We start from the raw sequence: 21,625 nt of genomic DNA, 5'->3' as shown, positions 1-21,625 counted from the left end.
ATTCCGTGGACACTGCGGTAGTCCGCGGACAATGCTGTGAAAAAACTGTTTGGAAAACACGTTTAGGGTTATTTGGTGGCCAAAAGAGCACATGGAAAGGGTGGCATAGTGGAATAAAGTTGATATGGAGCTGTTTTTCTAGGTGAAAAAAGGATATGCCGATGCCGCTGAGTCTGGAGTTAATATTGGTGTCCGCAGACATCGTTTGGATGGCAGGGGGTAATGGATGAGTTTTGTTATTTGAAGGTGTATTGTATGTACTTGTTATGGCCACAAAAAATATTGTAATATGTGTATAGTAATTATCGATACTGTAGGGGAAGTATACAGTATTTGTAATATGGCGGGATTATATATTTGAAGTGTATATGGTATTTATGATATTAGAACAGTGGAGGATAGTGCTCCTTCATGTTTCCTCAACCTTTCTCATGGTCAACCATGTTATCCTCATTAAACAGTTACATGATACCTTTAGCATCATGGACCATGCACTGGAATGGCTGACCTGTTTTCCTCACTAACTTCCCTTCCCAGGTGCAACTGGGCTGTTTCTACTGCACCACCTCACTGTCTACCTACAGAGTACCCCAGGGTTCAATCCTATTATTGTGGCTCTATGTATTTCGTCCCTCTAGCTCACCTGGTGTTCTTTTTCTTTTCTCATTTCAGTGTTATGTTAATGACACACAGTTTTCCTTAAACTTCGCTCGACTAATTTCTTCTCCTCATTTTCTATCCCTGATTGTCTGACGCCATTGAGGCATTGTGTGCAGCTAACAATCCCTCTCTCAATGCCACAGAGATCTTTCTTATTGTGACACCTGTGCCCTGTTTTTCTTCTACCCTGTAACCATCCTCTTTGGGCCCTCTACTCTCACCGTCTTGTGAGGCCAAAAACCTTGGTGTCATCTTTAAGTTCTCCATCCCGTTTACTCCTCATATTTTAGGACTTGTAAAGAAAGCCCATGTTCACTTTCACCTCCTTACATTCATTATACCGTTTTGTCTTTAGAGCCCTAGCCCTATGTCGGCTGGACTACTGCAATAGGCTCTAATTTAATCCCCTCCCCTTTGTTGTCTATGCCACCTTTGGCTAATCTTGAACAGGGCTGCAAGACTTATTGTTGGCCTCAAGTCCAGCGATCATATCGCTGCTGCCCTAAAATGTGTACTTTGGCTCCTGGTGTTTGTCAGTATGAATCATTGACAAGGCTTTCTGGGGCCTGAGACTAAAAATCTCCAACTTAGTCTGCTTAAATACTGACGTGCTAGAGCCCTCTGCTTCTCTAACTCCAATTCTCTGCTTGTCAAACACTTTTTGAAACAGAGAGCGGGCGGCATGTCTCTCTTCGGCCGATGCCACTCTTTGGAAAAGTTTTTCTGCTCCTTTTATACTTGAGCTGGACTTCCTTAAGTTCCGGAAACTTCTGAAATCTCTGCTTATCTCTTCCTGTTTTACTTAATCTCTTCCCAGCTAATTTATACCACTGCCACTAAGAGTGGTGGCCTGGTCCCTAATGAACCTCACAGGGTCCAGGCCTTATATGTAGTTGACACCAGTATACCCCCCCTCTTCAGCACTGCCCTTGTGTGTCTACCGCCTGGTGGCTGTGTAGCCCGCCCTTGGGACTCATCTGCCCCAGCAGTTAGCCAGTGGCGTTCCACCTTGGCATCTCTTCGCACTTTCCGTCTGGGCTCCTATCAGCACTTGCCAATCCCATTCACTTATCTTACTGCACAATGCATATGTGCATTTATAGCAGCAGTGTGTACAATATGTTTGGATAAGCAAGGGAAATGTAGAACATTCTTAAATGGCAGTTGGTGTTTGGAAGTTTAATATGTTGATAGGGTTATATATAGAGTTGTTTAACTGATTGGTGGATAAATGGGTGACTGTTTGAATGCTGTCTTGTGTGATGGTGTGTACGTGCAATCCAGGTTTTTTAATGATGCATGGTCTGGAGAAGGGACTGCGATGACCACGGATAGTCATGAAGGTCTTTGGATTATGGTCCTTATTGTATGCTTGAGAAAAGTATCTGGGACAGAACATTGTTTCTGTGCTTTTTTCTTTTTCTCTAGTGTACAATTGTCCATTATTTCCATTAGCATAGTAGACAATGCTAATGGGAATGTTGGAGAATTGTATTGAGTCTAACTATTTTACTGAAAAATGTATAGTAGATGGAGTCTATAAGCTTATTTTTCTACTTTTTAACTGTGAAAGGTGGTTTCAAAAGGAAACCTTGTTTTTTGGTGTTATTTTGATATTTTTGTTGTTGCAGTAGAGGCCAGGAAGCAAGGTGCGGAGGGAAATGAGGGAAGGCGAACCAACCACAGATATGGAGGGGCAGGTAGACAGGGGAAGATGTTAGGCGTGCATCACATGTAAGGTAGGGGGCAGTGTTTCTCATTCTCATTGATTACAGCCTTGAAAGCACTTCAGAAATGTTCCCCCTTACAGAGTGTTGTGTTGCAGTATATACAGAGTACTGTTGTCTTAGAAAGATATGGTTCAGAGGTGTGCAAATCGCACATAAGCGATTTATGGAAGTCTGTGCATGTGTTTTTCCAGTGAGCTGTGCCAAAACCGTGTGTGGCGCACACGGGTGCACATGTCACTGCAACATCCCGAACGCCGTGTGCGACGCGCACAGCGAAAGTGCACAATGTGTAGCGCACACACCAAAAAGCGGGCGGAACACACGGAATGGGGAACAACGCGTGAAAATGAGGGCGTAACTGGGGAAGTACTGTTGGGAAATACATGGAAGGCCCACACGTGCGTGAGCAACATGTATTCATGGAATCGAATAGGGGAAACCCGCGTACACTAAAAGGCACGCACAGGCGTAAACACGTCCGCCACACGAAGGCAGATGGAAGCATCCCCGCGTAGTATAAAAGTGCACGCAAACAACAAACACGTATATACAGCTATGATGAATGTCTCATTTCTCGCAGCACTGATGGTGGGACACTGCAGGAGGAGGAGAATAGCCAGTCCCGGACCAGCCTTTTTGGGATGCCTGATGATGAGGTCTATGGCAGGTATAGCTTTCCACCTCATATCATCCTAGACCTGGTCACTGAGTGGGAGGATGAGCTCACATCACCCCTTGGAAAAGGTTCTCAATGTCCTGCATTTATGGCCACTGGGTCATTTCAGCGGACAACAGCCATAGTTGGGGGGTCTCACATCCCACGCAGTCACGCTGCCTACACCAGGTGTTGGCAATCATGACTGCGTGCCCCTCAGTCCGCAGGCACATATACATGCCCAGAACACCCAGAGAAAGGCAGGCCGTCATCCAGGACTTTTACAGGGTGGCACACTTCCCCAAAGTGCTTGGTGTCATAGATTGCACCCATGTGGCCCTACATTCACCGAGAACATCTACCAGAACCGCAAGCACTGGCATTCCATCAACATACAGGTTGTATGCGATGCCCATGGAAATCATCACCTCTGTCTATGCAAACTATCCTGGGTCTACCCTTGACAGTTTCATACACAGAATGTCTGCCCTGAGCCGAGACCTGGAAGCTGGGAAGCATGGCGACACATGGCTCATTGGTGAGTACAAATGTCTGTGCACATTCATGCATGTCACACACAGACAAATACACAAACCCAACTAATTGAAGTGGGAGAATGGAAAACCAGGCTCCCGTCCTTCACCTCTCGCGCTTGGCCTAGAGGGTCACGACCCAAACACCCGCCACGAGAAGAGTTTGCCCATTTACCAGACGACCAGGTACCCTGGTACAGGAACATACGGATGTGTCCATCTGCTTGCCCAGCAGCCCGCACTGGCCATGCCGACACCTGCGGCACGGATCAACTAGACTAAAATCTACACGTCGTTAGAGATGCCATGACGACCTAGACAACGGGAAGCACATCTGTACAAATATACACACTGGACATTCCCACACCAACCTACACGAAGAATATACTCAGTGCTATGACGTAGGCGACAGGCATATTCACGGACGTGCATCTTTATTATTTTCATATAGGCTTTCAGAATGCAGAAACGCAAGACGCGTCATGAACTTTTATTAGCTTGCTCACGCTTCTCTTTGAAACCAGGTACAACGATGAGAAATATAATAAAGACAATACCGATTATGGAATTATATGCTCCTATAACCTAAAGCACCTGTGCACCAAACGAACAACTTATGCACCGGGCCAAAGTAGGCCTCAAACAAGAGCTCCCGTGGACATCAACAAGACAAAAGTCAGTTGCTGATCCTACAGAATGAGCTTGGCAAAGCAACCAGCCAAGGTCGCAATGTTGCAAACCCACGTTCCAAGAGCAAATCATCAAAGGCACGATGTTGCAATCTCGCACTCCGCGCACCAACGTTAAAGTCACACCGACAAATTAAACCAGGCGCACAGTAGAAAAACAATATTAATTGTGCAGAATTATGCCTCTTTCACGGTCCCTCCCCACATGATCAAGCCGAACCTGACGAGATGCCAAACCCTGGAGAACAGAGGCGTCTGGATCCCTCGCTACGAGACACTGGCAGATACACTTGAAAGGCTCAATGGACATTTGCAACAGTGGGAACGGTACCCCGTCTAGCTATGAATAAGTCCTCACATTGTCTGCATGTACCCATAGTGAAACATTGTTGCAACTTACAGGTACACCGAGAGCTGGGAACGACGGTGGTCCCAGGCTGGGAAGCTCACGGGTGCACCAATCAGAACTTGGGGCTCTTATCACTGACCCCAGCACATTTAGCCAATCCTCAGGAGCCTTCATGTAACAATTTTCATGTATCTTATTGTAGGGACAACCCAGATATACCACCTGACTACACCTTATCCACTAATATCTTTCTCTATATGTGTGCTATACTAATCCTACCACTCGAACATCCAATTAAGAGTGGCGATAGGTTTTTTGTTAACTTTCTGAAGTGACGCAAGTAGCGCGTCATAATACAGTAAAAAGGGCCTGCGAGCCCCACAATTGTGTGTGTGTCAGGACGAACGCGTGCGCTCCTTGACCCATCCCTGCCGTTTTGTCTAATAAACAGCAGAGTCACCTTGCTCCTTGTGTGCGTCTCATACTCTATCTCATCTTATCTGGGATACACACGGGAGGAGTTGGGGCCTCCCTGCCTGGAGGTCTGCGGACGGCCCGGCCGACCCCGGCAGAATTTCCCCCCGACAAGTTGGAGGCACTGCTGAGATCTGTTTAAGATCGACTTTTATTTTTACTTTTTCCAGGCACTCCCGTTGCGAGGAGGCCCGGCGGCGCGGCCCCCTCTGCCGTTGCCCCCTTCTGAGGACTACAGGACCATCGCGGAGCTGCGAGAAGACCGGACAGCGCAATCCGGATATTGGCCCTCGGGAGCCGGTTGAGAAGTATCCCGCCCGCGGTTGGCGAGTGTCCAGACGTGGTCCAGACGAGGGGAGGTGGCGAGCCGCTTGGAGGGGTGCACGCAGTCGAGCGGCCCTGCATCGAGAGAACTTGGTGAGCATGGCACACACAACGAGCAATGCGAAATTGTGAGGGAGGGGGGAGGAATTAAATAAGGGAGGAGGGAGGTGTTGCACAGGTGCGCGGCGAAGGTTTGACAATATAGTGTTGGTAATGGAATGAAAGGGAGTGAAAAGAGTGCGAGAGCAGTGACGTGAAAGAGGGGGGCGGAGCACGAAAACATCACGTGTGGTCGCTCGTAGACACTGATTGGCCTAAATCGCGACTAACGTGTAGGGGTGGGCGTGTGTGGTTTCCTACGATTTGGCATTTATTGATCAATGAGTAGATGAGGTTCCCTATTGTTCGAGCAAGAAACTCGATAGGTAGATGAGGTTTCCTATTGATCGAGCAAGAACTCGATAGGTAGATGAGGTTTCCTATTGTTCGAGCAAGAAACTCGATAGGTAGATGACGTTTCCCTGTAGGGGGTAGCTAGTTGCATAGTTGCCAAATACGGAAGATAGTTGGCTGGTTAAGCCCTCCTGTTGAGGGGCGTATCACACGCGAGGCGACGCAGCGTGTGCAGTCCAGTTATATTATTGATGAGATTACCTTGTTCCAGGAGAGACAGGAAGACAGCTGTAGGGTTAGTGGGGATAAATTGCAAGTGTATTTTGAAACTAATAATGAGACTGTACTAGTAGCGTAGAGACATCGGTGACGTCACCAGTAGGGATTTTATAGGATATCACGAGCACAAGGAACATTGAGTTTTGAAGGTGGTGGGGAAGAGAAAAATGATGAGGGAGCGGATAAGAAAATAAACAATAAACGAGTGGATTGGAAGAGGAGAAGGGGAGAGGGGCGTGGCTGAGCACGGAGAACGCCAGCCACGGCAAATGTAAAAGGGGGAGGAGAAAGAGGAATAAGGACGACTGTATAAGATCGTCGTAAGGGGTACGCAGCCACAGGGGGCTGCGTGCGCTTCGGCCGCAGGGGGCCGTAGGGGAAGGAATATACAATACAAAATTACACATATATATATATATTTGTGTTTTATTATTTCTTGTTTTTTTTTTTTTTTTTTTTTTATTATTATTGCATACTTTGTAAAGGATTGTCGTAAGTCCCCACACTTACGGGGCCAGGTAAACAATATAAGGTTGTAAATTGTAAACTGATAACGAAGGGAGGAGTAACAAGTAGGGCACAAATATGTCATCTGGGAAAGGGTCAGGAGGGTGGGGGAACACCCTCACTACCCCACTACAACACATATGCACAACACTGCCACCCCATAGGGAGAAATTAATTAAGTACAGCATAGAGTGGACCCAGGGGACGGATAACAAAATGTTAACACCATGGCCGCCTAATGGTAGTTTCGATCCATATGCCCAACATTCATTGCTAAACCATCTGCATAATACATACAAGGGGAAGAAGTTGGCGAGCCATATGGAGGTGTTTAACTTATGGAGGATGTTCCAGGGATCCCGACCAGGACCAAATGGAATGTTCTCTGTGGGAGAAACACCGGAAGTAAAGGAGATTATAAAGGAGGGAACGGATGGGGGAAAGGGGTGTGAAAGGAAAAAGAATGAGGAAAATGAAGGAGAGGGAAGAGAAAAGATTGACACTTTAAAAGACATAAAAAAGGAACCGAGCAACGAGATACCAATAACACCGGGAGTGAAAACTGAGAGAGAAGGGTTGTACCCTTTAAGAGAACTAGGAGAAATGGAAGGACAGTTAAGGGCGGCTGAAGGATACTCGAACCCGGCTTACAGCCCTCCACCATATGTGGCTCACAGGAAGATAGTGGGGGAGGGGAGGATTGGAGAAGAACAGATTGTAGAGATAGGACATGATGAGTGGGTAGCTGCACAGATATTATTAAAATTACGGGGTTCACTAACGGGAGAAGAAAGGGAGGCTGTAAAGAGAACAGGCGAGGATAGTAGAAGGGAGAGTGAGATGAAGGGGGAGGAGCTACTAACACAAAGAGAAGAGATTTTGGAGGAAAAATTGGCAAAACTAAGGGATGAGCAGAATGAATTACTAACACAGCTTGAGAGGGGGGAAAAAGAGAGAGTGAGGAAAAGGAAAGAGGGTAAAAACGAATTGGACAAATTAAGGGAACAAAATGAGGAGCAAAGGATAGAAGATGGAAGGGTAAGAGCAGCAGCAGAAAGGGTGTCAAGAGTAGTATTGAGAGAAAAAAAGAAGGAAGAAGAGGAAAAGGAAAGGGAATTGGAAATATGGAGGAGGAGGGTAGTATCAGAGGCAGCTAAGAAATATGAAGAAGAGAAAGCAATAGAAAGAGAAAGGGTGAAATGGGAAAGAAAGAAAGAAGATGAAAGAATATTGGAACAGATGAGCAACGAAATGATGGAGGAATTAAAAAGGAAAAGGGAGGAAAATAGTAGGGAAATGGAGGAGAGGAGTGATGGGGAAAGAGGAGGGAGAAATAAGGAGAGTGAAAAATGGGGGGATGTATATAGAAGTAGAGAAGTAGCGACAACATCAACACCCGGGGGAACAGTTGATAACAAAGGAAGAGGAGAAATGGAGCGAATAGACTTAGAAACAGTAACAGTAAAAGGGAAAAGAACAGAGTGGGGGATAACATCTATGAATGATTTTTGCAGTGAGGAGGAAGAAGGAGTAGAAAGGGTAGGAAGATAGAGTGAAAGGGAAAGCTTAGATAAGCTATACCTCACTAGAACCAATATAGACTCGCCATGGATCCGTAAGAGAAGGGAGGAGCTGGAACAAGGTGAGGAGAGGGTGCAACAACTAGTGGAAAAACAAACCCATGAAACCACACCATCGCCATCTCCATCACGCCCTCCCCCATCGCACCCTACATGTTCAACAACCACACGCACGCTGCGCAAAATAAAGCTTGCGCCATTCATGGACGAAGTGACTCCCTATGCGTGCCGGCTTAGAGACCTCCCTAGCCGCAGGCAAGACAGACAGATAAGCATACCCATATTAAGCACAGAGGATGACGAAAAAAGGGGAAGGGAAGGAGAGGTAGGTAGGAGGAGGGGTAGCAAGGAAGAATTTGATGTGGTAAGGGAAATAGGGGAGGAGGAGGGGTGTGAGGACTCAATATTATGGAACATAAAGGGTGATATAGGACACAACTTAATGCCACTGTTGGAGAGAGGAGGGGTTAGACCGCAGTATGTACCATGGAAGCATACGGATAAAGAAAATATAAAATGTAGGCTCCCATCACTAAGTGGAGGTGCGGGTAAGTGGATATATGAAATGGAAAAACACACCGCAGGGCAGAAACTAGCAGTAGGAGATGTGAAAGGCCTGTTAATATCAATATTAGGAGATAGAGCGGACGACATTTGGAAGAGAGCGGGATTCCATGGGATAACAATAACAAACACATCGCATGATGGGGCGCCATTTGCAAACTGCAGACATGCGCTATGGCAGGCACTGAGAGTACAGTACCCGGACACATCAGATATAGGAGCAATCACTTCCCGTAAGATGCGTGAGAATGAAGACCCCGTTGATTATATACAGGATATTCAAGAAAAGTGGCGCATGGAAACGAGAGAACAATGGGATAAAACACCAGCCATATTTTATCATATACTAGTACAGGGGCTCCCAGAAGGAGTACAGAAACAACTAAAGAAAGTAGTGGGAATGGAAGTAAAACCATGGCCTGAAATACAGCTGACAATAGTACATCACTGCAGGATATGGCAAGGAAAAATGAAACAAAAGGAAGAGGACAGGAAAACAGAAGAGGCCAAACTAGTACAGAAAAAATTAACTAAATATACAATGGAGGGGGCACTAATAACTGCGCCCACAACAGTGGCCCAAAGCCCCACGCAAATAGTGGCTGCACAAGACCCAGCTCTAATGGCACCTCGACAAAGTATAATACAGCAAATGCCGCCACTACAATTACAAGCACAAAACGTGGGAGGAGGGTACCAGATGCAAGGAGCTGGGTATTATGGGTATAACAGAGGGAGAGGTGGATTTATGAGAGGGAGAGGATACGGATATAATACCCAACAGCAGGTGGGGGGAGTTGGAAGTTCATACCCCACAGGGCAACAGGTATACCAGGACAACACAGGGAGCTTTCCATGGCAAAACAGAGAACCACCCGTGTGTTGGAGTTGTGGACTACTAGGACATATGTCACGCACGTGTAGGGTCAGGCCAGGGACACCAGCATGGAATGAGCAGGCCCAACCTAGGCCATCGCAAGAACAGCAGGGCATGCAGCAACAGCAATTAACACAACAACAGCCACTGCAGCAACAGCAATTAACACAACAACAGCCACTGCCACAACAACAAACAGTGACAACACAACAACCCCAAAATGAACAAACACAATTGGGTAGGGTGACGGTATTGGGACACAACCCTTACACAGGAAATGGCCAATCATTGTACCCCCAATAGGACAGCCCACAGACGGCCTTGGTGTGTCCCATCCTGTCAGTAACACCTAATAGTGCGGAGGAGCCACGCATAGAGGTAACGATAGGTGACAAAAAATTATCTTTCCTTGTTGACACCGGGGCAACCCGGTCTTGCATAAGGGAAGGTAAATTTAAGATGTCAGGCGAAGCCATGAACACCCAAGGATTTTCTGGGGCTAAAGGATTGGTTCCTTTTACTGATAACGTTCCCTTATCTATCGGAGATTACGATCTGTCAGTTCCACTATTGTATTATAGTGCCTCACCAGTAAATATACTGGGGAGGGACATAATGAATAGGTTAAATATGACAATCTCCTTTACAGAGGATGGTATAATTTGCTCTACTCCAGGGATTAACATGCTAGCAGCACGACAGATTATGCAAGCATACTGTGGGCAGACAGCGATTAGGGCGGAACCAATAGATGGCGCGATATTCCAGTATGGGACAGACATGGCAATTGCATGGATGCCAGGGATAGAAGGTAAAATATGGAGGAGGCCAGCAGCTTACCTGTTCCGACCAGAAACACCTGTTAATGAACAGGAAGGAAAAGTGTTTGCAATAGACATTGAAAGCATTATTACAACAGCTGAGTATATTGCTGTGCACGCCCAAGACAAAGAAGGAAGAGCATGGAGGGCAGTGATTGCACTAGCAGAAGGATGTAGGTTGACCCAGGTGTCAGATGAGGAACTGTTTTCAGAAGAAAAAGAGGAGGGGGAAATGGTGATGAGTGTAGAAATATGGTTACGAGTGGCTCACAAACATATAGCGCAGAAAATTGCTATGGCACTTGAGGCGCCTGCATGCACCCCAGTCCCCTTCTTTAAGGAGGATATGGCAAAGGTGCCCAAATCATTATGGACCATTAGCCCTTATGACGTAGGATGCATTAAAAGCATAGGGGGTGTACGGATAAAATTGAAAAAAGGTGCAATACTACCAAGAGTAAAACAGTACCCATTGTCAAAAGAAGCAGATGAGGGCATATATGAAACTATAACGGCCCTTATAAACAATGGCATATTGGTCCCCTCAGAATCACCATGTAACACGGCTGTGTACCCAGTGCGCAAGGCTAAAGGGGGGTCTTGGCGCTTCATACAGGACCTAAGGCCCTTGAACAACATAGTGGAAGCAGAATATCCAGTAACAGCAAACCCGGCCACAATATTGTGTGGCATTCCAGCAGAGGCATCACGATTTACAGTAATAGATCTTAAGAATGCTTTTTTCTCAATACCACTACACCCCGACTCACAAGATCTAACAAGTTTCACTTACCGAAATACTAAATGGAAACATACCAGGTTACCACAAGGGTATTGTGAATCACCCTCAATTTTCAATAGAGTTATACAGATGGATTTGGGTAACGTTGAGGTGGAAAGCACAGTGTTACAATATGTGGATGACATAATAATTTGCAGTACAAATGAAAGTAAATGCAGAGAGGATTCTCTAAAAATGTTGACTATATTGGCTGAAAAAGGGTATAAAGTAGACATGGAAAAAATACAATACTGTCAGGAACAGGTACTGTACATTGGCCAACTGATATCCCAATATGGAAGAAATATTGCACCACAAAGAGCACAGGCCATATCAAGCACTCCCATGCCACAGACTGTGAGAGAACTGCAGCAATTTTTGGGGCTATGCAATTACTGTAGAGCATGGGTGTTTGATTACAGCTCATACATAGGACCCCTGCTTGAGGGGTTGAAGGAAGCAAATAAAGGGGAGAAAAGGTTGGGGTGGACTATGGAAATGAGGGAGGCATTTGACGAATTAAAGGACGCGATATCAACAGCTCCAGTACTGGCAACCCCAGACTATGAGCGATGATTTTTTATATTTTCACATTGCGACTCAGCAGTAATGAAAGCAGTATTGGCCCAAACAACAAGCATGGGCTATAAACCAGTAGCGTTTTATAGCGGTCACTTAGATCCCGTGATGTTAGGCCACTTCCCTTGCGAACAAGGCCTCGCTGCAGCTGCTTTTGCAGTAGAAAAGGCATCAGCAATAACCATGGGGTGTCCAACTACACTGTTTGTGGAACATGCATTATTTGCAATATTGAATAAACCCAAGTCCACACTAACGACACAAAGGGCATCAGGTTATGAGATCATTTTGTCTAGGGCTGAACTAGCGATTGTTAGATGTAGCACTGTTAACCCTGCAAGATTTCTAGCAGAAATAATTGAGGAGGGAGATTACGCCCACGACTGCACCCAACTAAATGAAATGTATTCATGTACTAGAAAAGTTGAAGAGAATGCACTAGAGGGAGGTGAGCTTTTGTTTATTGATGGGTCATCAACTATTGATCAAGGAGATGGGATAAGGAGAACTGGGGCAGCAGTGGTAAAAATGATGGAGGCTCCGGTGTGTGTGGCTATGAAATGTGTACAGTTACCACAGCATTACTCTGCTCAAGCCGCTGAACTAGTTGCACTAATATTGGCATTGAAAGAAAGTTTTAACAAACGTGTAACAATATATTCCGACAGTGCATATGTTACATCCACTGTCCACTCAGGGTTAACAAAATGGAGGAGAAGAGGGTTTAGGAGAGCTGACGGCACTCCAGTGCAACATGCCCTCTTGTTGGCTGAATTAATTGAAGTAATAAACGACCCCCAAGAGCTAGCCCTAGTAAAATGCACCGCACACACCAATGGTGAAGACGATGTCTCAAAAGGGAATGCAGCAGCAGACGCACATGCGAAATATGCTGCATACTTTGGTGAGATATGGGACCCCACAGACTCACAGAGAGGGAGAGGGAGGGGAATGGCTAGGGAGATGTTAATAAGAGAAGGGTATACCCATCTCCCAGCCGACCCCGGCAGAATTTCCCCCCGACATAATGACAACCATCATCACCTCCCCAGGGGACAGTGCCTACCCTGTGAGCACTCACATGATGACGCTAATTACGGAACCCTACCACACCACACCAGGTAAGATACAATGCAGCCCATATTGCAACCAGGGGCATAGTGAAGCACACATTCGGAGTGCTCAAGTCACGCTTCCGCTCCCTTGACCGCTCTGGCGGGCAGCTACTATATGCACCCCCAGTAGTGTACAGGATCATTGTGGCAGCATGTGTCCTGCACAATTTTGCAATATTCAAAATTTGAACAGTACTTGGAGTTACTGGAGAAAGAGCTACATCAAGAAGAACTTTTGGCAGCTGAATTGGCAAAAGAGACTCCTGATGGAAGCCAAGATTCTGCAGTAGGAAGTTGAAATGTGCTTGCTTAGCCAATTATTCAAACTGATGTTGAACTTGCCATGGAGGAAGTAGAAAGTGCAATGCAACAAAGTAAAATTGCAGATGCGAATTGTGAGGAAATTGTTAATAAACTTAACATAGAGCAAAAAGAAGTATATTGTAAAATTAAAGATAGGTTCTTACATTGTTTACTGCATGACAAGCGTGAATGTTCTTGTGTTCAATACAAACCTGCATTGTAGTATGTTAGTGGACAAGCAGGAACAGGTCAATCTTTTTTAATTCATGCAATACGAGCTATGATCCAACATGCAACGGATTCATATTTGCCATGTATTGTAACTGCTCCAACAGGTTTAGCAGCATTTAATGTAGGAGGTGATGTTACCAGTGGAGCATGACAACAAACTAGAGTATCAAAAACATATATCAAGTGCAGCACAAGAAGTAGGACAAATTCTTAGAAAATTAAATACTTTGTTGATGAAGTAAGTATGGTGTCTAACTTGGTGCTAGATTTCATTCACTTGAGAATGCAAGAGCTGTTGAAGACTCACTACAATGTTTTGTTTGGAGGTAACATGTACTGGTTTTTGAAGACTTGTTTCAATTAACTCTTGTGATAGGTCAACCATTTTTCAAAATGCTGCAATCTAAGGATACTCAAAAAGGTGTAGGAAGTATTAGTCACTTTAACCTTTGAAATTGTTTTGAATTCCAGGAACTTACCATTAATATAAGGCAATCTGCAGATTTAGAGTATGCAGACATGCCTACTAAGATTCATATAGATGCTCTTGAGGAAAATGTGAAAGCAGTCTTAAAAGGATGACTGATTTCTCACATGTTTCATGCAGATAGCAGTCCATCTGATGTAATTTTGACTCTTAAGGAAAGAAACAGTTCTTGTGTTGCTTTGATGTGCACACTTGCAGAGTGTAACAAGTTTAACTTTAAAAGGGTCTCCCTGTCTGGACCCACTCACCATTGGATTTGTGAGGAGCGTGCAGCAAACATCATCCAGCTGCTTCAAGGCCCACGAGGTATGTGCACATTGTAAAGCGCACAGAGCCCCCATCTGACTTTGATGCCATAGACCAAAAATCTTCTTCTAAAATAATTTGCTTATTGAGCACTTGTGCCACAGATGCACATGACTGCCCATGATTGCATCTACAATGTTTCCTAATCGTATGCCCAAACTGCAGCATTGCTCAACCCCTTATGTCCATACAACTCGACAAAAATGTCAGCCGCCTTTTCTTTCTTAATTTTTTCTTCATTGTGGGCAGTCTGAGCCCAACCGACGCACCTGATTTCTTAGACTTCTACCATTCCACCAACTAGAGGAACTTGCAGGTGATTAGCCGGCCCTTTCACAAGGCCCTCCTTCCTAAGACACAGGATCTACCCTGTCTGGCCCTGTCTGGGCCAGGGAGGGATGCGGGGGCTGGCCATGTAGCAAACCGGATCATGGAGTTAACATACCACCACTCTTCAGGGTAAGCACCCTCATTCTGCTGTGTATATACTCTCACTTTAAAGGGGACACCCGGCCCTTTTTACACCAAGCGCCGTTGTCTCAATGCACCTTGCACACATCACTTGACTTTTCCAGCACTTTTGGCACAGTGCTGCTATTAACCTTCAATTTCACCTTCCATACTGACCCACAAACATTTGGTTTACGCCCATGACTTGATTGACTTCCTTTCACCTCCCCTTCTCTCCTGGGCCATGCTCCTCCCTTGGTGCTACCACCCACTCAGCACTGCAGCAGTCATCTAACTTTTTCTGCTTTGTATTGCTGTTGCCTCTGCCTATGTGCCCCTGCATTTGCATCTTCTGTCTGCCTATTCTATCCATTTTAAACTGAAATCAAGAACCTGTAAGCATAGCACTGCTTCCACATTGCAGTCTACATTATCAGCTCCACCTGCTGCATACGATCTACCATTGCATGCCCAGCTCAATGCAGACTCTCTACATGTGACGGCTATTCATGTCTCCTGAACCGCACAGTATATGTCTGCAGTGCTCTTTAGTGCTCTGCATTCAAAATCGAATCTAGATGTGCCATATTGCCCTAATATAGACTGCATGCCACATTCTGCTGTTCTGCTTCCGTGATGTAGCCCTCTCATACCATGAGGCACGGCTTCTCCAGATTGTGCATCTACCTAAGTTTGTCCCTCATGCTTATGTATTCCTAACATAGCCCCCATATCATGAGACGTGGCTTTTCCAGATTGTGCTCATACCTAATTCTGTCCCTCATGCTTATGTATACCTGACGTAGCCCCCGTACCATGAGGCACAGCTTTTCCAGATTGTGCATACCTAATTTTGTCCCTAATGTATATGTATACCGGATGCTTTAAGAACCACCTGTATGCTGAATATGCTTGTGTGGCTGGGAATGTTCACTTTGCACTTTACTGCAACTAGCGCCCTGATGCCCGAGGATTTGGTGCGCTGCTATAAATGCAACAACAAAAATGCTATTGTCAGAGAAGCTAAATATTGTGCAGCTAAAATCATGTGATGTTTTTGATGGTCATGGTATGCCTTTGGAGTTGGATAAGAGAGCAAAAGCTTGATTAGGTCAACAAGAGAATTCAAATTCTAAAACAGCTGGTCTGGAATGAGTTTTAAAACTGTGCATTAAGGCATGAGTAATGTTAAAGAGCAACTTGAATGTAAGAATTGGTCTAGTCAATGGGGCGATAGGAAGAGTGATTGCATTTCACCCTTTTCCTCACAGTACAAATATTTAACATGTTGAAGTTAAGTTTGAAATTAGTCCAAATAGGACTAAAAAACAACAGAATGTAACGAAGATGGAGAGTTGTTCAACTATAACATACTCTCATTGCAGATTTAGTAACGAAACTGGAGTTGAATGCTACTGTAATGCAGCTTTGTGTATGTTGTTTCAAATGACTCCACTGATGCAAGAAATAGCTTCCACAGCAGATAAGCAGCTATGTGTGGAATTTTCATTTCTTAAAATATCTGTAGATGAAAAATCACACAGTTTACATTCGGCAATGTCAATCTGAAATCTAGTAGCTGTTGTGGGTGGACAACAACAATTTTCTCAAAATACACAGGAAGATAGTGAAGAATGTTTTAATGTTAGTGTGGAAACTGTTAGTGCAGATAGGTATGTTGGAATTAGTTACGTGTGGTATCATATGTGTCCACAATGTAAGAAAGGTTATTCTACTCCAGAACTTAGATCGTTGTGAATGATTTGCAAAACCAAGTTCGTACTTACCTAAATTGTTAGTATAGTTGAAGTGATAATACTGCATTTTCTTTTCTAAAGTGCAGTGTTGCAGCCTTTAGTTTTTAAAAGTGTTTTGTGATAGGTGTTTCTTGATACAATGTTTATTTTTATAAAATTGTTTACATTTTTATTTTACATGTTATTATATACATATACTTTTAGAAGGTCAGATAGTGTATTATTTGTATATCTATATATAATTATTATTAAATAGTTAAAATAACTGAATAGAGGTTTTTTTCTCCAACAAGAATAGTTTTTCCTATATAGTATGATTAATTAATACAACCTGTTAATGGTTTTATACTAGGAATACAATCAGCATTCACTTAGTAGCATTCTGAAAAAAAAACAAATCATTTCGTTTTTTTTTTGTTATGAACTACATTTTATTTTGTTCAGAGTTGATAAGATGGAGAAAAAAAAGAAAACATGTATCAAAGTATTTGGTAAGTCATTTGATTAATAAGATTTATATGTGTAAAGCATATATGTACAGACACAGAGTTGCATATATTTTTTATATTTATTTTTTGCATCTACGGCTACAGCCTCAGCCAACGATTTGCAAGATTTTGCTTGCATGGCTAAAAGCGAGCAACAACTGGGGTGCTTTTATTTGCAACTAAACTGCTTTCTCTATTAAAAGTAGACCTGCGCTTATATATAAACAATTGGGGGATTTTCATTACTGAAACTGCATAAAATAAATTACAATAAATATTGTCTTCAATTTTATCTATATTTATAACTTAAAAGATGGCCCTTAAAAAGGCTGTTTTGTGGGATGGAAAGAGGAGGGTGGAAAAGGGGAGGAAACACATAAGGATGAAACATATAACAAAGGGAATTAAAATAAAAAAAGCAACATATATTTGTTTCTGCTATTCATCCGTGGACTGTGGCAGCGATGAGACACCCGGAGAAAGGGAACTAAAGAAGCTGGGTTTCATCTGCGTGTAAGCACCATCGCTCACGTCCAGTAGATGCTACGTTTGCCAGCGCGGTTTCAAGTGGAATTGATTTGTGGTTGTTCTGATGGATATTTAAGAATCTCTCCAGATAGGAAATGGCGGGCACCGTACGCGCAGGCGCACGCAAAAGGGGAAAAATTGCCACTTAAAAAACAAAATAAGCATGTCAGGTAATCTGAAGTTCAGCGATTAACTTCTGCCATTGCTCAATTGTGGCATCTCCCGTGACTACCCATTTGAGTCATAATTTACACATGACATGCATCATGGAAAGATCGTGAGTCGGTAAAGCAAATGTCTGTGCAGTTAACACTGCTGTTGAAGTTGAGACTTTAGTTCCAGTTGGTGATGTCGTTGCACTGGTGGATAAAGGTGATTCCGGTGGTGTTGATTTCCATCGACGTAAGGAATGGGACCCATGCATTTTTCTTTTATGATGTTTGTGTGCTTTTCGATAGTCATCATTATCTTTGTACTAGATGACTAATCATAATAGATGTTCCCATGCTTTGATAAGGAACACTGGAAGGCCCAAAGTGTAGAGTTTTGTTGCAGATTGTGAAAATTACCTCCTATGCCTCTTTTTTGGAACAGTGTTTTTTTCCTAAAAAGAAGCACCAACTGTCTGCAGTGGTTTTCCTTCCAGTTGCCTTCTTCCTCGGTGGCGATGGATTGGAACCCAAATGATAACGTCATCATTACCGCTGCTACTCTCGTGGTTGGACATGCTCTCCAACCGGGGAGAAATATATAAAATAATAAAAATGATTACACACAAAGACAATGCCTCTAAAAACGAAAATGTTTCTCAAAAAAAGAAACAAAAAGTAAAACATAATAGACAAACTGAACAAATCAAAAGACAAAGGAAAATAGGATTAAGGGACAACTGGGTGAAAAGGATGAACATTTTAAGGAGTAAAGTGCTTAAAGTTACTCAGAAACCCTTTTCTCTAGCAAGTATAGAAAGCAATGATACATGTACATGTATTTTTTGTGGGTGTGTTGATTATTAATAGCTACAGGCTACCACGCCTGCTGATTGGACAGTATTGTACACGTGGATGTCGTGATACGACATGGGCATAGCCGCATCAATCCATCTGAGTGTGCGATTGGATGGTCTTTGGGCGCAGCTAACAAAGACGTGTAGGCGTGAAGCTGCAGCATGTTATATGATTGGCTGTAGGGTGACTGACGTGGATATGCTATTGGGTGATTTTGCACGCATGCATGTTGTCGTGGCTAAAAAACATTTTTTTGTTTTAACAAAACATATGTACATATGTTTGTGGGCAGTTGTGCATTTACAATTTGTTTTAAGATATATTGAGTGTACTCTTTGTACACAGCTCATGTAACACTTTAATAAGTGTCTATTCATAAACAGTACATTTAATTGCAAACACTTTTAAAAGTTAAATTAATATGTACAAAACATTTTTTATGATAGGGTTATTTGGGGGGGAAAATGGGTGCACAATTGCTTTTTTATTTTACTTTGTACAAATTATACATTGTTTTGATTAGCCAAATAGTCTGTATTATTAATGAGAATTATGTATGGCATACCAAAACTCTTGAAATTCAAGGAAAAATCTTCTTGTTGCAGTGATGTTAAGGTGAACAATACACTGTAACAAAACCCTTGAAATTCTAGAAACAAACTGAGAACCTAACGCAACAAAAGCCCTGAAATTCAGCTAAAGCCACCTTACCTTCGTGGCCCATGTTGCACAGCCTATGACCACAATGATGACATCAGAGATCACATCACCGATGACATCACTAATTCCATTACAACAGTAATTGGCTTAAGGAATGCCCATGGTCAGTGTGCATGGCCAAATATATTTTAACACATGAATGGGAACTAGTCATGGCCTTCAGTTATGGCTAGTGGTCACAACCTTCACCCATGTGCACTGAATATTTTAAAACACTAACAGGCTAACAATCATAGATTTTGGCCTTTAACAGTGGGTGCAGCTTTCAACCATGCCCACTGTATATTATATTACATACACTGATCAGGCACTAGCCATGGACTTTAGCACAAGACTGGCTAGTGGCCACAATCATTGGCTGGACCCACTATACATTCTAACATATAAATGGCCACTAGCCATGGCCTTTGGCCTTGAGCAGTTTGTAGATCTTTTGGCCCTGTCCACTGTATATTTTAAAATAATAAAATGCAATAATCGATGGCCTTTGGCTATGCCCACTGTATATTATATACACTAACCAGCCACTAGCCATGGTCTTCAACACAATACTTGCCAGTTGCCACGGCCTTTGGGTGTGCTGACTGCATATTCTAACATATTGATGGACACTAGCTATGGCCTTTAGCCATGGCCACTGACTATAGGTTTCAACTTTGTCCCCTGTATATTTTATAACAGTGATGGGCTACTAGTCATGGCTTTTAACCATGCACATTGATATTTTTTAACACTAGCCAACCACTAGGTATGGCCTAGGTGCTGTCCAGTGACCCCTGCCTAAATTATTACAAAGGTAACCAACGTTTTCATGAGCTAACTTATAAATGATGTTATGTCTAATTCCATTATTGATATGATCAGTTATATATGATGTAATTAGTGTTGTCACCAGTGATGCTATCAGTGATGTGATCTGTGATGTCATCATCGTGGTCATAGGCTGTGCAACAGGATGCAGGAAATTAAGGTGGCTCTAGCTGACTTTCAGGGGTTTTGTTGTGTTAAGTTCCCACCTTAACATCCCGGCAACTACAGTTTGTTGCTTGAATAATATAAATAGAGAGCGAGCGAGCGAATGGACAGTTACAATCATGCAATAACTTGGTCATTAAATAAAAGTACATTGTTTCCGAAAGCAAATGTCTGGAGCACTTACAACAAAGCAGAGTTTGCCCTTACATTGTTTTACAAATGCCGAGTACTTGGCAAGTCACGCGTATTTCCTGTTATAACTATTATTACCTGTCAAGGTAAAGGCAGCCCCTCTCTTGCTTCGCATCCACTTTTATAAATCTCTCCTGGCATTATTCAATACATCTACATGCGACAAGTGGATTTTTTTTAATCGAAGGAAAGTGTTTGAACAATGTATCAATGCAAATATATACATTGCATCTGATTAAAAAGGACCAGCTTGCTGCTTTGCATCAAAAATCAACAACAGCACTACCTATGTCGGGGGATTATTAAAATGGAACTGGACGCCTAAAGACTGCGGGTAGCTGCTAGCATTTGCTATGTAAGTGTAGAAACTGACTGGCCTTGCTCCTACCTAGAAATAATACATGTTTCTCTGATAAAACCCTACAATTGATAAAGCAAAGAGGTTTTATAGTTCAGGAAAAAAAATGTAATTGTATTTGATTTCCAGAGACAATATTGTATTATTGATTTCTAACATTGTAATGAAACCTATTGCGTTCCCTGAAATGTTGTCTGCTATTTCACCCTTAAGTGCTACGGCCGAGTTCCCATAAGGACTCCTTGCCCACCCCAGCACTTAATTAAGGATACAAAGCTACATGAATGGCTTAATTACCTTGTGTACGATGGTAGTCTTCTACCAAGCGAGCAAACTCTAGATTCCACCCCCGGCAGCATCTTTTCTTCTTAGCTGTTGTTCCCTAGCATCACCTGTGTTTCTTTATCGCGGGGTTCCATGTCTCTTCGTTAGGTTATATTTCTCGGATCGTGGGTGTAATGAAGGGTAAGATGGTTTGGCGAGGAATCGATAATAAAAACGATCTGTTCCAGTTGCGGGTGTAGCCCGGAGATTCAGTTTTGATAAACCTCCATCTCCCCCGAGCCTCTGCAGAGCGCCAGCAGGCACCGAATTATGAGCCAGAATGAGCAATAGGTGAGCACGCTGCGTGCGCATGCGCGCACGGCGCCCGACATTTCCTATCTGGAGTGATTCTTAAATATCCATCAGAACAACCACAAATCAATTCCACTTGAAACCGCGCTGGCAAACGTAGCATCTAATGGGCGTGAGCGATGGTGCTTACACGCAGATCAAACCCAGCTTCTTTAGTTCCCTTTCTCCGGGTGTCTCATCGCTGCCACGATCCACGGATGAATAGCAGCCAATGAATACAGTGTGATGAGCAGACATGCTATCGCAATTCAAAATAAACACGTTCCCCTCCTCCCCC

At 43.5% G+C, this 21,625-nt stretch overlaps 1 long non-coding RNA gene across 1 annotated transcript in view; it reads right to left on the bottom strand.

Annotated features, from left to right (window-relative positions):
* The window catches only part of LOC138498673 (uncharacterized), a 70,865-nt gene extending 49,565 nt beyond the window's left edge, over positions 1–21,300 (bottom strand). The window contains exon 1 of the long non-coding RNA XR_011278824.1: positions 21,010–21,300. This is a non-coding gene — a long non-coding RNA (uncharacterized lncRNA). The remainder of the gene's footprint in view (positions 1–21,009) is intronic.
* Between the last annotated feature and the right edge of the window lie 325 nt (positions 21,301–21,625).

This window comes from Ambystoma mexicanum, chromosome 5q (assembly GCF_040938575.1).
Source record: "Ambystoma mexicanum isolate Mex_15411 chromosome 5q, UKY_AmexF1_1, whole genome shotgun sequence".
Lineage (NCBI taxonomy): Eukaryota > Metazoa > Chordata > Amphibia > Caudata > Ambystomatidae > Ambystoma > Ambystoma mexicanum.
This window is presented reverse-complemented; position numbering and strand designations above follow the sequence as displayed.